This window comes from Schistocerca serialis, chromosome 11, assembly GCF_023864345.2.
Source record: "Schistocerca serialis cubense isolate TAMUIC-IGC-003099 chromosome 11, iqSchSeri2.2, whole genome shotgun sequence".
Taxonomy (NCBI): Eukaryota; Metazoa; Arthropoda; class Insecta; order Orthoptera; family Acrididae; genus Schistocerca; species Schistocerca serialis.
Window position 1 is genome coordinate 111,155,147 of NC_064648.1, and position 16,541 is coordinate 111,171,687.

General features: G+C 43.0%; 1 protein-coding gene across 1 annotated transcript in view; it reads left to right on the forward strand.

Moving 5' to 3' along the window:
* Positions 1-5,086: 5,086 nt before the first annotated feature.
* LOC126426813 (phosphatidylinositol phosphatase PTPRQ-like) overlaps positions 5,087-16,541 on the forward strand; it is a 267,688-nt gene continuing 256,233 nt past the window's right edge. Inside the window, exon 1 of the mRNA XM_050088816.1 lies at positions 5,087-5,186. The gene's annotated coding sequence lies outside the window, so the exon portion shown is untranslated. The remainder of the gene's footprint in view (positions 5,187-16,541) is intronic.

Sequence of the window (16,541 nt, forward strand, 5' to 3'; positions counted from 1 at the left end):
ACAAGATCAGTTCTGATCCATCCCACCAGCAAAACGACAACACGATGTCAATAGCACAACGTTCTGGATACTGGTGACCAATCCAGCCAAGTCAGAATAAACGCCCAAAACTACCAACACACCTCAGCTGTCTAACTACACGCTGTGCTGGACAGCATCAACCCGACGAGGAAAATTCACTGCCACAAACTATGTCAACGACCAGGGCAGGTCCACGTAACGTCAACGGCCACTAGGCAGAAGATACCACTGGTGCTCTTCATTAATGAAGGAATGAATTAAATTAAGTTAAACACGACACAGGAAGATGGCTGCAATTCTATCTGACTTCAATGTACAGACGTTGTTGCTCGTAGGTTCAATGGTTCAAATGGCTCTGAGCACTATGAGACTCAACTGCTGTGGTCATCAGTCCCCTAGAACTTAGAACTACTTAAACCGAACTAACCTAAGGACATCACACACACCTATGCCCGAGGCAGGATTCGAACCTGCGACCGTAGCAGCAGCGCGGCTCCGGACTGGAGCGCCTAGAACCGCACGGCCAACGCGGCCGGCTTTGCTCGTAGGGATCTCCCAGAATGTGACAACCAGGATCACACGAAGAGATATGATAGCAGGATTGCTTGATAGTAGGTTAAGTGAGCGCTCAGCTTTAGTGTAGTGTTGGCAGAAGAGCCAACACCGTGTTGCTAGAGGAGGCCGAAATGCATGCGTCTAAACTCACGTAGGCTGACGTGAGGTCTGGAACAGTTAAAGGAGTTGAGACTAGTAAAATATGTACGTAGCTTCTGGAGTACTTAACTTTAATCCATAATTGGTGAACATCGCTCTTGAAGGTACATGTATTACAATCAATAGTCACTGGTAATGGCGCCTTGCTAGGTCGTAGCAAATGACGTAGCTGAAGGCTATGCTAACTATCGTCTCGGCAAATGAGAGCGTAATTTGTCAGTGAACCATCGCTAGCATAGTCGGCTGTATAACTCGGGCGAGTGCTAGGAAGTCTCTCTAGACCTGCGTGTGGCGGCGATCGGTCTGAAATCACTGACAGTGGCGACACGCGGGTCCGACATATACTAACGGACCGCGGCCGATTTAAAGGCTACCACCTAGCAAGTGTGGTGTCTGTCGGTGACACCACATTTAGTGCCCAGGATTTGTGGGCGACGAATTTCGTAACCCTCTCAAGAAGCGATGCACAACTCCAACCGCGCGTGCACGCAGCCAGCGGCTCCGGCCTGACTATCCGCCACAGAGACTTCCTCGGTGCTCTGCCCCAACTGACCGACTGCTACACTCATAAAATATTTCGGCCACACCAGAGATAGTACAGCTGTACTAGTACCGACTCACGCTGCTGCTGCCACTCACAGAGAGAAGACAGCAACGTCATGGCGGTAACCGAGGAAGAAATAAGACACTACTGGACTGCAAAGAATGATAAAAGAAAAAAGAAAACAAAGTATGAGGCGAGCCAGCCGCGGCGCAGTTAACAACGAGGCATGTGATGAGCAGTCTTCTCTACTGTCACACTGAATATGAGTTCATCAGTGTAGCACCACGTTGTCTAATCAACCTTTCACTTGCAAACTTCAGATCTCAGTCTATTGAGGCACTTTCTGTAGGAGATTGGTCCTGGTGAACACACTTGACCTGCACATCGTGCAGTGCCCCCTGAAGGTAAGGAATCTATCACGTGGTACTCTCTGATACTTCGGGATCTCACAGCACTATTTGAGCCTAGTGTATGAACAAAATTAAAGTTGCCATCGCCATCATTGTCACGTATGCAATTCGGCTATGGCGAGTGCATCTTCTAACACGATCGAGCACCTGTTCATAATGCATGGCCTGTAGCGGAGTGGTTACACGAGAATAACATCCCTGCAATGGACTGACCTGCACAGAGTCCTGACCTTAATGCTATAGAACACATTTGGGATGTTTTGGAACGCCTAATTCGTGCCAGGAATCACCGACCGACGTCGATACAGCTGCTCAGTGCAGCACTCCGTGAAGAATGGGCTGCCATTCCCCAAGAAACGTTGCAACACCTGATTGAACATATTCCTGCGAGAGTGGAAGCGGTCATCAAGGCTAGGGGTGGGCTAACACAAAATTGAATTCCACCATTACCAATGGACGGGGCCACGAACTTGTAAGTCATTTTCAGCCAGGTGTCTGGATACTTTGAAATGTCCCCTTAGAGAAATTGATATTTTAGTGTGCTGAGCGAAACTGAACGTACTCAGACATTACTCTCTTTACTTATTCTGATCAACACTAAACTGACACACAATATTTATTTTATTTTATTTCATTTATTTATTTATGTTTTTTAGCGCAACGCAGTCTGCTTTTCAATAATCCCAGCAAAAGAATGGCCGTGACAAACAATAACCAATACCTTTAATGAATCAATTACCTCACAAAACTCTTGCTTACTCAAACTAGTGCAATACAGCGAGCGCCAATACTGCCAGCTAAATAAAAAATTCTAACTACTGAAGTCACTAACTACTGATAGGCATAGTTAGCAAATGAAAGATTTTGATGGACAACAAACAATGTGTTTACCTTAATAGTGCTCAAAAGTCATGATATATATATCAGTTCATGACATCAAGTCTTACAAAATCACTCTCTCTGATGGACACACGTCCGCCATCTCTCTCCCCACATCCACCACTGCTGGCGGCTCACCTCTAACTGCGCAACGCTACGCGCTGTTCACATGAACTTTCTTATTGTTCCCTTATTGTCGACGGAAAATATATTGGGAGTAGACTTTTTGAATGAATACAAAGCAATCTTAAACGTTCACGATGCTGAAATAAGTTTAGAGAAAGAAAGTAAGTCAATAGCTTTGAAATTTGAAGATTGGCTCTCAAACCATGACGAGGAAATTAATCGGCTTTACCTTCTGTTAGACAACAGTTCGGAATTTTCGACGGAACTTGACACTAACAATCACTCTGCAAGTATTCACAGGTATGATATCGACGGCGTATTTGATACTAATGAGTTAATTCAGAATAAAATTCAAACAATTGAGAATTGTAATGACACTGATAGGCAGGACCTTTTTGGGATTTTACAGGCACATTCCACAGTTTTTACTCACATAACAGGAATAATCAAGGGATTTCAATACCAATTTCGTGTTCGTGAGCATACTAAATTTTGTGTTACACCATACGTAATTCAGGCACATTATAGGGACTGTGTTAGAACAGAAATACAATCTATGCTTGACGAGGGAATTATTGAGCCTGCAGTAAGCTCATACAACGATCCATTACATGTTTGTTGAGAAGAAAAATGGATCGATCAGGCTTGTCTTAGATTCGAGACAAATCAATACTATCATCATTCCTGAAACAGACAGGCCGCAAACTTTGGAAGAACTTCTTCAAAATTTTAATGGTGTAAAAGTGTTGTCTTCCATTGATCTCAGATCCAGCTATTATCAGATCGAACTTCATCCAGAATGTAGAAAATACACAGCTTTTCTTTGTTTAGGCGTTTGTTTGAACATTTCTTTGGCAGCTTTCATTCGTGGGCTAAATTCCATATTACCTGAGTTCTTAAAACTTTACATTACCTTATATTTGGACGATATTCTGATAGCAGAAGCCTCATGGGAACAACATAATCGCATCCTCAACAGCGTGTTACATATTTTTGCAGAATCTGGAATTACAGTTTACTTGGAAAAGTCTGAATTCGGTGGAACAAAGGTAAAGTTTTTGGGACATATTATCTCTTCTGAAGGGATTCAGCTGGCTCTGAAAAGTTAGAAGCAATCAGAGCCATTCCAGTTCCATCCACAAAAAGAACAAGTCCTCAGTTTTCTAGTTATCATAAATTTTTACCGTCGTTTACTGAACATGCAAATTCTAGTTACACCAAAACTTTGTCCTCTCACTGGAAAAAATACTATTTGGAAGTGGGACGAATAGGCACAATTGGAATTCAGTTCTTTGAAAGAATCTCTACTTAACGTGCCAATATTAGCTCATCCAGATTTGTCACAAGATTTCTGCCTTAGCATGGGTACTTCTAAAGTCGGTCTTGGTGCCCATTTATTTCAAAAAGCCATAGAAAATGACGCTACTGTTCAGAAAACCATTGCTTTTGCTAGACGAGTGCTAACAAAATCCGAAAAAAATTTATTCCATTACTGAATTAGAAGCTTTAGCTATCGTTTGGGCATTGAACAAATTCCGTTTCTTTCTTTCTGTTAAGCACGTAAAAGTATACAGTGATCACTGTGCACTACAATTTATTATGTCTTCAAAATTAAATCACGACAGGTTAAAACATTGGGCACCGTTTCTGCAAGATTTCAACTTCACAATAGTCTACATTCCCAGCAAGGAGAAAATTGCTGCGGACGCACTGTCACGCGCACCGGCTGGGCTTGAGAAAAGTAACACAGAAGGCAACCTCGAGGAATATTTCAGTATTCTTTACATTCAGAAAGTCGCCTTTGAAAACTTCATCACCATATCTTTAAAGGACATTGTTCATGAACAAGATTATAATCCGATTTTGAAAGACATCAAAAGTAAACGGCATCAAAAGACACACAGATTCAGCATTATTATCTGGTTAGAAACAACATACTCTTCAAACGCTGCACTATTGATGACAAGCTATGAGTACTTTGCATTCCTGACGATTTTGTTAATGAGCTCATTTGGTACATTCATTTCAGCTACGCACATTTTGCACCACGAAAATGTTATATTCTTCGGACGACTTGTTATTTTGACAATATGGAAAAGAGAATTCGAAGAGTCTTGTCTGTTTGTAAACTTTGTCAAAAGGCTAAACTATCTACTATCTCACATCGTGCTCCGTTGTTTCCTATAACCTAAACAGCCTACTTACAACTGTTGATCATATAGTGTAAGCCTTCCTGAGTGGGACATGTTGCCAAACTGATTGAAACCCTTTCTCGCTCCACGAAGTTTGTGTACGTTATATGCCAAGTAACACCTTAAATTTGTTGGAACCACTATTTTCGAAATCAGTTAAAAGTACTCAGCCAAATGTAAGTAGTGTTTGTAATCTTTCCACAGGGCCAGTGGAAAGCTGCCGCAACGGTGGTGTGTGGAGCGTTGCAACCAGGTCATGCACCTGCCCACAAGGTTTTACTGGCGTCTACTGTGAGGAAGGTAGGAATTTTTTAAAATTATTCTTAGTGTATCATTGCACTGATAATTCGAGTGTGTGTTTGTGACTGTGTGTGTGTATGTATCTTATAATTACATTAGTCTGTGAATAAATGGTACAATTTTAGAGTTTTTATCAAGTGCTGACTGACTTTGTGAAGCCCATAATTAAGTACAGTATGCTTGCAGTATTTACTTTCAGTTGTTATACATTCATTTCCAGTTAGGCATTCTGGCGACCAAGCGTGCGAGATTTACGTAAATCTAACATACTGAACAATGTCAGGCATACCTACTGCAAGACTACTAACAGTTTTTACACAGTTGCACCACTTTCTTTCTTTTTGCATTTTCTGTTTCATCAATGGAAGTTGTTTCCTGGTGCCTTAACACACGTATGAGTGCTAGATTGAAGTTCTTACCTCTACAGGGTGTTTGGAAATTCCTCTCACAAAATTCAAGGGCTTGTATAGGGCAGTGACTACATAATATTTTGAACAGGAATCCACGTCTGGGAAGGTATCGTTACCGTTCTAAGACGGTATAAATTCAAATGTTTAAATCAGCCATTTCTGCATGAGGAACTGCATTAGGCGTGACGTGGTACAGTTATTGCCTGAGAATTAGAAAGGAAACATAAGGAAACATCCATTATCACTTAAGTACATTTGTCTGTGTAACACTTACACATTACATGTTAACATTATACAAAAACAAACAAAAAAACCCAGCACACTGTAAATACACTACAGTACTGATGCATTACAACAGCAGCTCGATGTGGCGACCAGCAACGTTGTTACAGACACTGCCCACATCACCGTCTACCCTGTTGCATACCAGCACAACCAGCTCTGCCACTTTTCTGTTCCCCTCAGCAGATGCGGACACCATACACATATGTACTGAAACTGTCGTAGAACGCAAACGGTACGTTTCCGGACATGGGCTGTCATTCAGAATGCAGCGTCATTCTAAATGATGGACCCGTTTTCAGAACTTCCCATTTATTCAAGTACAAATACAAAATGAACAGGCCTGATACCAATGAAAAGAGGAACTTTCAAGGTACTGTTTCATTATGTTTGATATCAGTATAATAGATTTAATAATTTTCAATAATTTATAATTAATTAGTTTTTAACAATTATATAATAATTAGAAATGTGATAAATGCTATAAACGTTCAATGTGGCCACCATTGGCTGTACGGTAACCAAACTCGTCCAACACACGCTTAAGCGTATCTGCTGTTACTGAGTGCACGGCAGCTGTGGTCCGGTTCCACACATCGTTCAGAGTGGTCTGTACAGGCGGGATGTAAACAGCTTCCTTCACATAACCTCCTAAGAAACAGTCGCAGGCTGTGGGATCAGAAGATCTCGGTGGCCAGAAGTGCAGAGCCGGGTCCTCGAGTCCCCTGCGACTGATCCAACACTGAGGAAGGGAGTCATTCAGGGAGCCTCGTACGTCACGATGCCAACGGGGCGGAGCTCCATCCTCTTGGAAACTGAAGTCCTGGGGAACTCGCACAACTTGAGAGAACAGCCATTGTTCCAACATGTCCCAGTATGTGCTTGCCATTACAGTTCTTTCTGCAAACAAAAGTGGTCCGTAAACCTTTGTACTGGCTAAGGCACAGAACACTTCAGTCTATTTCTTGTTGCAACGGTGAATGTGGATTTTTCCAAACCCCATATGCGAACATTGTGCCTGTTGACTTTTCCACTGAGGTGGAACGTCGTTTTATCTCTAAAAAGTACGGCCCTACTGCCGTGCGAACTCTACCAGCCGCTTCTGAAACCATCACCACCCGCCCGCAGCCGCCTGCCAAAACCTTTGAAACTTTCTCGTTTCATTGGTATAAAGCTTGTGTGGGAATTGGTACTGTCAATAGTGACCAAGAATGGGCAATTACAAAGCCGGGATACAGTATGTCAGATGTAGTTAACGGTAAAAGCCCGAAGTTAGAAAAGGAGACCAGATGCCATACAAAGTCCTAGTCTTTCTCCAAGTCGCTGGAGACCTACATTGCCGATTTTTTTAAGTTGAGTGCAGGAGAAATGAGTGGGGTACAGGAGTTTGTGATCAGAGGATATGGCAGGATGCAAGCCCGGTTAGTTCTAGTGTTCAGGTGTTTACAGGTGGGTCAGAAGATGGATTTAGAGACACTGCTGGACAGTCAAATCAGGCTGAAAGGGCAGTAAGAAGATGCATAGTTAGGGGGTTTGTGCTGCTTGCAGAACAGTGAGATTTTGAGGGTTTTTCACAGTTCAAGACGGTAACCTGCAGAGACCATCATGTTGTAAATGGATGTAAGTGTGGAGAGAAAAGGGAGGAGCATTGTTTTAGGTGTCAAAAGGTCATGTGTTGAGGACCAACAATGACTTGTTTTATGTCATGCGAAATAATAGGTACATTCAGTTCTGTTTGTGATATGTTGTTGAAGTGGTGGAAACAGGGAGCCAGGGGTGGGGCAATAGTATTTGTGCATTCACAAATTGCAGGAAATGGTGAGTAATCAATATGTGAGTCATCATAAATGAAGAAGATGTTGGAGATATAGGTTGCAACGTGATCAGCTTTGTTTAGGTTGTCAGGTATTGGTTGATGTTGTAGAAGAGTGCACAGTGAGTCAATGGAATGTTTTCCAAACTTGGGAGCGTTAATGGGGAGTGTACCACTGAATCTGGTAGAATTCTGGGGCCAGTGCCGATATTCTTTGAATTTAATAAGTTATGTGTCCTCGGAATCTTTCAAGACGGCATACATGAACGAAACGTCCTCGGTTTTCCAGCCGCGTCAATTCGAATAAAATCCTCGAGCTTTCGATGGCCATCTCCGCCATCGTCTTTAGGAGTTCACTGACCACCGTGGCTGCTACGGTTTCTCGCTTGTAAAGGCATTATGACATCATCAGGAGCCAATCAGATCGATCCAATGTGACGCGCGCGCTTATGTCGACCAGGGCAGCTGGGGGAGCTTTTGTCCGAAGCAGCTTCGGTGACGTCAGGTGGCGCCAGGGGCAGGCGCCACGTTTGAAAATGCCGCTCTCGCGCCGCGCATCTGTGTCTGCTCTCTTCGATGTCTACCGCCCGCCCTCATGCCCTGCTGAGTGTATATCGCTGGTCTCTGTCGAAATTGTTGTTGTTTAAACGTATATCGACCGCTTCCTTAATAACGCAGTCCCAATATGTAGACGCATGAACCAACACTTTTCTATTTTTGAAATGTATTTTATGTCCATTTCCTAGGGAATGCTCCGCTATGGCCGACTTGTCAAGCTCCCTTTGTTACTAGTGTTTTTCTGTACATGTCAATGGTGTGGTATCCTAGTTACGAGTCCCTAGGAAGGAATGGTATGAGTGATGGGATTGTTGGAGGAATAGTATAGCTTATAGGGTGACAAGGATACATGATATCTGTGGGAATGTTGGCTGATATAGCATCTGAAAAGAACTGTAAGAAGGGTGGGGTGGGATCAATATAATCTGGTAGGTGGCAGGTTCTGTGTGGCTTCCAATATGCATATCTGTGAATTCCTGGTAGACGTTTCCGTTGATGTGGCAGTATTCTTCGATAACACTGCGACAGAGGTTGGGATCTGGTGCATGGGCTAGAGGCAGTGTGTAAGCGATGGTGAGCTGAACAGGTAGGTGGTCACTTTCAAATGGATTGGGGACTGCTGCAGTGAGGCGTCCAAGGAGGTTGAGAGAAGTCAGGAGACAACTAGAGTAGTGTCCTAAGGGTAGGTGCACTGGGGAGTCGAGAGAATGTCCCCTTGGACGCGGTGTGTAACCGAATGCTGCAATCAAGCAGAGGATCTACTGCAGATGTTGAGTCAGTAGCAATCACACAGGTTTGAGACGTTTGGTCAATATGGATGAAGAAGTCACAGGAAATGGGGTGAGTAGGTGGATTTATGTAGTGTTACAGATAACTGTTAAGGTTTTGAAGAAGATAGTAAAGATAAGATATTCAGTGGGAGTATTTCATAAGGGCTGTGGTCAAACAGGGTTTTTCTTCTGGTGACCGATTGCAACTTCACCTTTTGCCACTAGAATGCGATTATCTGAACGTCCACAGTACACAGAAAGATTCGGATGGTCTGACAGGTTTTGTATAAGGATTCATTAAATAGGAAGCCATGGATTTTGTATTGGGATGGAGAGTGTATGAAGGGGACTTTCCTTTTTAGAGGAGAATGTTCGTTATGGAATAGAATGTTGTAGTGTAATCACTCTATGATAACTTGGATGGTGAATACAATGAGTTTAAACTAAGATGTCGAGGTGGATGGTTGTGGAGGTAAGTGAATTGGGTGCTGAGATGGAGAGATTACTGTGAGAAATGTCGTGAAGGGTATGTGGGGTAGATGTTTTGGAGCACAATCATCATGAATTTCATGACACTTCAGGCATGAGGGGTTTGGTAAGTTCGGACGTGGCTTTGCATTTCACGGAATAGGAGGGATAGGTGTTGTTTCATGTGCTGTACGAGGTGCATTCAAGTTCTAAGGCCTCCGAATTTTTTTCTAATTAACTTCTCACCCGAAATCGATGAAACTGGCGTTACTTCTCGACGTAATCGCCCTGCAGACGTACACATTTTTCACAACGCTGACGCCATGATTCCGTGGCAGCGGCGAAGGCTTCTTTAGGAGTCTGTTTTGACCACTGGAAAATCGCTGAGGCAATAGCAGCACAGCTGGTGAATGTGCGGCCACAGAGAGTGTCTTTCATTGTTGGAAAAAGCCAAAAGTCACTAGGAGCCAGGTCAGGTGAGTAGGGAGCATGAGGAATCACTTCGAAGTTGTTATCACGAAGAAACTGTTGCGTAACGTTAGCTCGATGTATGGGTGCGTTTTCTTGGTGAAACAGCACATGCGCAGCCCTTCCTGGACGTTTTTGTTGCAGTGCAGGAAGGAATTTGTTCTTCAAAACATTTTCGTAGGATGCACTTGTTACCGTAGTGCCGTTTGGAACGCAATGGGTAAGGATTACGCCCTCGCTGTCCCAGAACATGGACACCATCATTTTTTTAGCACTGGCGGTTACCCGAAATTTTTTTGCTGGCGGTGAATCTGTGTGCTTCCATTGAGCTGACTGGCGCTTTGTTTCTGGATTGAAAAATGGCATCCACGTCTCATCCATTGCCACAACCGACGAAAAGAAAGTCCCATTCGTGCTGTCGTTGCGCGTCAACATTGCTTGGCAACATGCCACACGGGCAGCCATGTGGTCGTCTGTCAGCATTCGTGGCGCCCACCTGGATGTCACTATTCTCATTTTCAGGTCGTCATGCAGGATTGTGTGCACAGAACCCACAGAAATGACAACTCTGGAGGCGATCTGTTCAACAGTCATTCGGCGATCCCCCAAAACAATTCTCTCCACTTTGTCGATAATGTCGTGAGACCGGCTTGTGTGAGCCCGAGGTTGTTTCGGTTTATTGTCACACGATGTTCTGCCTTCATTAAACTGTCGCACCCACGAATGCACTTTCGACACATCCATAACTCCATCACCACTTGTCTCCTTCAACTGTCGATGAATTTCAATTGGTTTCACACCACACAAATTCAGAAAACGAACGATTGCACGCTGTTCAAGTAAGGAAAACGTCGCTGTTTTAAGTATTTAAAACAGTTCTCATTCTCACCGCTGGCGGAAAATTATATCTGCCGTACGGTGCTGCCATCTCTGGGACGTATTGACAATGAACGCGGCCTCATTTTAAAACAATCCGCATGTTTGTATCTCTTTCCAGTCCGGAGAAAAAAATCGGAGACCTTAGAGCTTGAATGCACCTCGTAGTTAGAGGGGAAGCTATGTTAAGGCATAGCTGAAAGAAGTTAGACGCTTTTCCGGTGGACAGGTAATGTAACAGCAACAGAGAGGGCTGCATTACGGTCTCTCGGAGATGATCCTGTCATTGTCATTTTACTTTCGGACAAAGGCAATGCCACGTTTGTCTTAAACAAACAGGATTAGGTACCAAAGATGCAATGTTTATTATCTGACAGCGTATTGCAGGATCGATGGTGACTCCACAAAAAGTGTTGAGAGCAATATGAACAGACTGCTGAAGAAAAATGGTTTGTCATGGGACACCTTCAAGAGTCCTAACGCCTATAGTGCTATTCCCCCTAGGTCATATGGTCTTCCGAAAGTACACAAGGAACGAGATCCTTTCCGTCATATAGTGAGCAATATCGGCGCTCCGACATATCGTGTAGCAAAGCATCTTGCTTCTCTGTTGAGCCCACAATTTGGTCGGTGTGAACATCATATCAGGAACTCAGCTGATTTTTTACGTCATTTGGAGGGAATGCGGTTGAATGACTGATATTTTAGTAAGTTTTGAAGTGGACTCTCTCTTTCTCTCGTGTTCCTCTGTGTGATTCGCCGTGGTTAATTGAGGTTAGGTTTGGTGTTGAATTAACTAACCTTTTTCGACAAGTGTTGACATCCACTACTGTTTTTATTCAATGACCAGTATTACGAGCAGACAGATGAAGTTTCCATGGGTAGCCCGTTGTCTCCTCTGACTGCAAATTTGTTTACAGAAGACTTCAAGGAATGTGCATTGGAGTCCGCGCCTTTGAAACACGCCCACTTCTACAGATATGTTGATAATACTTTTGTTGTTTGGCCTCATGGTAGGGAGAATTTGAATGCCCTTTTAGCCCTTCTGAACTCGATCCACCCGAACATTCACTTTACGATGGAGGTGGTAGAGGATGGTTGCCTTCCCTTTCTTGACGTTAGGAGGAATGGTTGAGGGACCAATGCGACATGTAGTCTACCGGAAACGTACTCTCACTGACTCGTATTTACAGGCTAATAGTTGTCACCATACTGCCCAGCGTGAAGGGGTACTCCGTACCTTGGTACACAGGCCACATACCATTCCCGACACTTGCAGTTTGCCAGCTGAGCTGGCCCAGCGTGAAACTACATTTCGTCAAAATGGTTATAGTGAAAGACAGATTGAAGGTGCGTTGTGCTATCGACCGGCTGTGCATCGGGTGACTGATGATAATACTCAGTCGACACCTAAGTCTACTGCCTTTCTCCCTTTCGCAGGAAGCACTTCCATCAAGATCGGTCGTATTTTGCGGAAATACGATGTGAAATGTGTTTTTCCGACTTCCATCTAAAATAAGAGTGCTTTAAGGTTCTGTTAAGGCGGGTGTGTATTGCATTCCTTGTAGCTGTGGCATGGAATACTTTGGTCGGGCTATCAGGACAGTGGAGGAACGATGTACCGAGCATAAACGGCACACACGGTTACAGCAGCCAGGTGGATCTGCTACTGCCGTACATTGTTTTGATACTGGTCATCCTCTGCTATATAACAACACCGAAATATTGTCGTACACGTCCAGCTATTGGGGCTGTGTTATTAAAGAGACTGCTGAGGTTAAATTAACGAGCAACCATGTAAACCGCGATAGATGCGTTTGTTGAAACTCTGCTTGGAATCGTGTTCTCTCCCTCGTCAAAAAACAGAAGAACAGAGTCAACGCTACCTCGCTTGCCAGTTCGTAGTCTTTCACTATCGATACCTCTGGTTATCTTTGGTGGCAATGTCTGTGTGTTATCTCTCCTGAATCACTCCAAGAACAGAGGTTTAAAATTTGTTTGTACATCGCCTGTCGGTTTCAGTTTGTGCCTTCAAAATGGCGGGGTGTAGTCTACTCCCGTCGAAATATCGGCGGTCGCTGTAAATTGTACCTGGCTGAATTCCCGTAAGTTGTTTGAAAATTTTATACGCCAGGAGAAACTCAGATCCCGAAGAGAAATTTCCATTTAGAGCACTTTGTGAAGCACACACCGGTAGCAAGCGAGTGCCTTGATGACAAGTATGATTTACGACACACGCTTTCTTCCCCTACTTTTGTCGAATGGTTCGTTAAACTATCGGTTGTGTATTCTACTGCATTCTACTAGGAGGGATTTGAAAATTTAGCTTGGCCTTAATACAATCGATGGAACTGACAATACAAGTAACAGAAAAAGATATCGTTGAGTATGTGAGGCGAAATTGGTCAAAAAGTGACATTTCCCGATTTTTATCTCTTAATAATATTTGCTCTCTCAAGAATAATTAGCCGCTTCATATAACGATTAATTCCAATAGGAAGTATAGTTTTTATTATTTCAGAGTTAATAGTGCAAGTGTAAAAGTACTCTATCTCCGGAACTACTCACTCCAAAAGATTGTGGTTTACAGGTATTTATTCCTTGAATTCATGTTCACGTTAAGAGGTTGGATGCAGTGTGTAAAATGAAACAGCGACATTACACATGCATTTTGTGGAGACTCCAACTGGCAAAAAGGAAGGCTTACAGACGAAAACATTGATGAACTCCAGCAATATTGTGGAGTGGCAATAAGAAACAGAACATGTGACCTACAAGGGATGAACAGAGCAGTGTGGTCTACATTCTTCCTCAAATCATCCCCTGAAGATACACCTATACATGGTCTGTGCCCACCTCGTGCTGATTCATGGTGCAAGTACCGCAAAACTAAGGCAGCTGGTACGGAGGAACACTTCTGGCACAAAAATAGCGTACCATTTACAGTGATGAAAGCTAGACAGTTAACTCATCGTGAAGTTCTTTCCAAATATCTCTATGGTCGAACGCAAAACGCGAATGAGTCTTTCAATAACGTCATTTTGACCCGCATACAAAAAAAGTCTTTGTAGGAATGACGACTCTACGCTTGGGTGTTTGTGACGCTGTGATAACGTTTAACGGTGATAATAAGAGAAGAATTAGGGTACTACAGCAACTCGCTATCATTCCCGACCTTCCAACGGATGGACTGACTTAGAATCATGAAAGCCCTGCCTGAGTGAAACTGTAGTTGAAAAAATTTCCGATCCCTAATTGTCGAAGGTTCTGAAAAAATGGGTCATCAATATTGCATGTTTAACGCTGTATGTATGGGAGGTACACACTCCCATTAACACTATCAAGACATGCATGTTAAACGTCATTTAATTACACGTCGAAGTATTATGGAGAGATACAGAGACAGGCGGCTGGGGTAAAATACAGGAAGCAAAAGGCTATTTAAAATTTGTACAGAAACCAGATGTCAGTTATAAGAGTCGAGGTATATGAAAGGGAAGCAGTGGTTGGGAAGGGATGAGACAGGGTTGTAGCCTATCCTCGAAGTTATTCAATCTGTATGTTGAGCAAGCAGTGAAGTAAACAAATGAAAAAATCGGAGTAGGTGTTAAATCCATGGAGAAGAAATAAAAACTATGAGTTTCGCCGATGGCATTGTACTTCAGTGAAGGACAGCAAAATACTTCGAAGAGCGGTTGAATGGAATGGATAGTATCTTGAAAAAGGATGTAAGATGAACATCAACAAAGGCAAAACGAGGATAATGGAAAGTAGCCGAATTAAGCTGGGTGATGCTGAGGGAATTAGATTAGGAAATGAGACACTTAAAGTTTGGGGAGCAAAATAACTGATGATGGTCGAAGTAGAGAAGATATAAAATGTAGACTGGCAATGGCAAGAAAAACGTTTCTGAAGAAGAGAAATTTGTTAACATCGAGTATAGATTTAAGTGTTAGGATGTCGTTTGTATAGAGTGTAGCCATGTATGCAAGTGAAACGTGGACGATAAAAAGAGTTTAGACAAGAAGAGAACAAAAACTTCCCAAATGTGGTGCTACAGAAGAATGCAGAAGATTAGATGGGTAGATCACATAACTAATGAGGAGGTATTGAATAGAAATGGGGAGAAGAGGAGTTTGCGGCACAACTTGACAAGAAGAAGGGACCATTGGTAGGACATGTTCTGAGACATCAAGGGATCACAAATTTAGCAATGGAGGGCAGCGTGGAGGGTGAAAATCGTAGAGGGAGACCAAGAGATGGATACACTAAGCAGATTCAGAAGGATGTAGGTTGCAGTAAGCACTGGGAGTTGAAGAATCTTGCACAGGATAGAGTGGCATGGAGGGCTGCATCAAACCAGTCTCAGGACTGAAGACCACAACAATAACTGAAAGGGTACAATACTGTCCGACATTGAAAATAGGTACAACTTACTTCATTATTTTTGTCAGAACAACATTTTTTTTTTTGTAAAGCTAACTCAATTTCAATTAATACAGCAAAGCCGGATACCAGTGTGGGAAAGAATGACAATTTATTTATTTAATTGATCACATGTGCACTCCCACAAAGTAAATCCCTACATCCAGTTTGGTGAGATCTGTGAAATGAATGAATGTATGGTCGTCTGCTAACCGCATGGTGATGAGTTTACCAATCGATTATCATCGACTATTTAGCCGTTCCTGGCAGATTCCTTTTAACAGACATGCATGTCAAGCTTTGTACCTCCCTATCCATCCTCTGTAAAAACATTGTCATTTGCTACTTTCGACGCGCTCACCTCGTTCGCCTGAGAAACCATAGCCTCGCTAAGGGTAGCTGCACTTTCACCGCACACCTGGCCTAGTCCCGGCTCGCCCGCGTCATCGGGAAAAGCCCCCGATTGTGAACAAAGCCCGCCGCTCAAAAGGATCACCTAGCAGCGGTCCACTGAACAATTTAGCCCCTTCTGAGTGTTTGTCGTTCTCTCTCATTAGCCCATGATCAGCAGTTACTTCCTGCTGCACTGCTACGTTCACCCCAGAATCGCTATTCTCCATGGTGACTACACTTTTCGACTGCAACCTAGTTACCACGGACATTACGCAAAAAAATTATACAATGATCTTCCAGCCCTGGGCGATATAGCAATTAACTACATAAAAAAATAAAAGATCCTCACCAATGCAGAAAGAAATTACAAACAGAAAAAAGTTTTATTTCTTAGCGCTATCACAACACATTCCATAAAAAAAATCTTAACAGCAAACCCTAACAGCAAAATATCCTGGCAAAATATATCCTGGCAAAATATATCCTGGCAGGGTCGAAATTATGAGAGGCACCTACATGCCTTGCTCATACTGTGGCATCAAGCAGTCAGGCCTGCAAGATGAGTGGTCTGCCAAGCGAGTGGATTCATTCTTATTTATCGAGTAACATGAACTCTAGTACTCACACTTAAGTTACAAGTTATCCTCCTATATGAATAATACGCAACGGAAACACGCTTCTGACTATCAGTAATTTACAGAACTCTGACTGTACACTACGCACTGGCAATACCACATTTTCTTTTTGTCTTTTATTTAACGGGTTTTATCGACACGTGGCCACCGCACTGAATATGAATGGCGCACACATTATAAATTCGGGACATTATTACAACATACAATTCGAAGGAAAAGTCACCAATATTTTTCTTTTCACCATCTTATTTATTCCG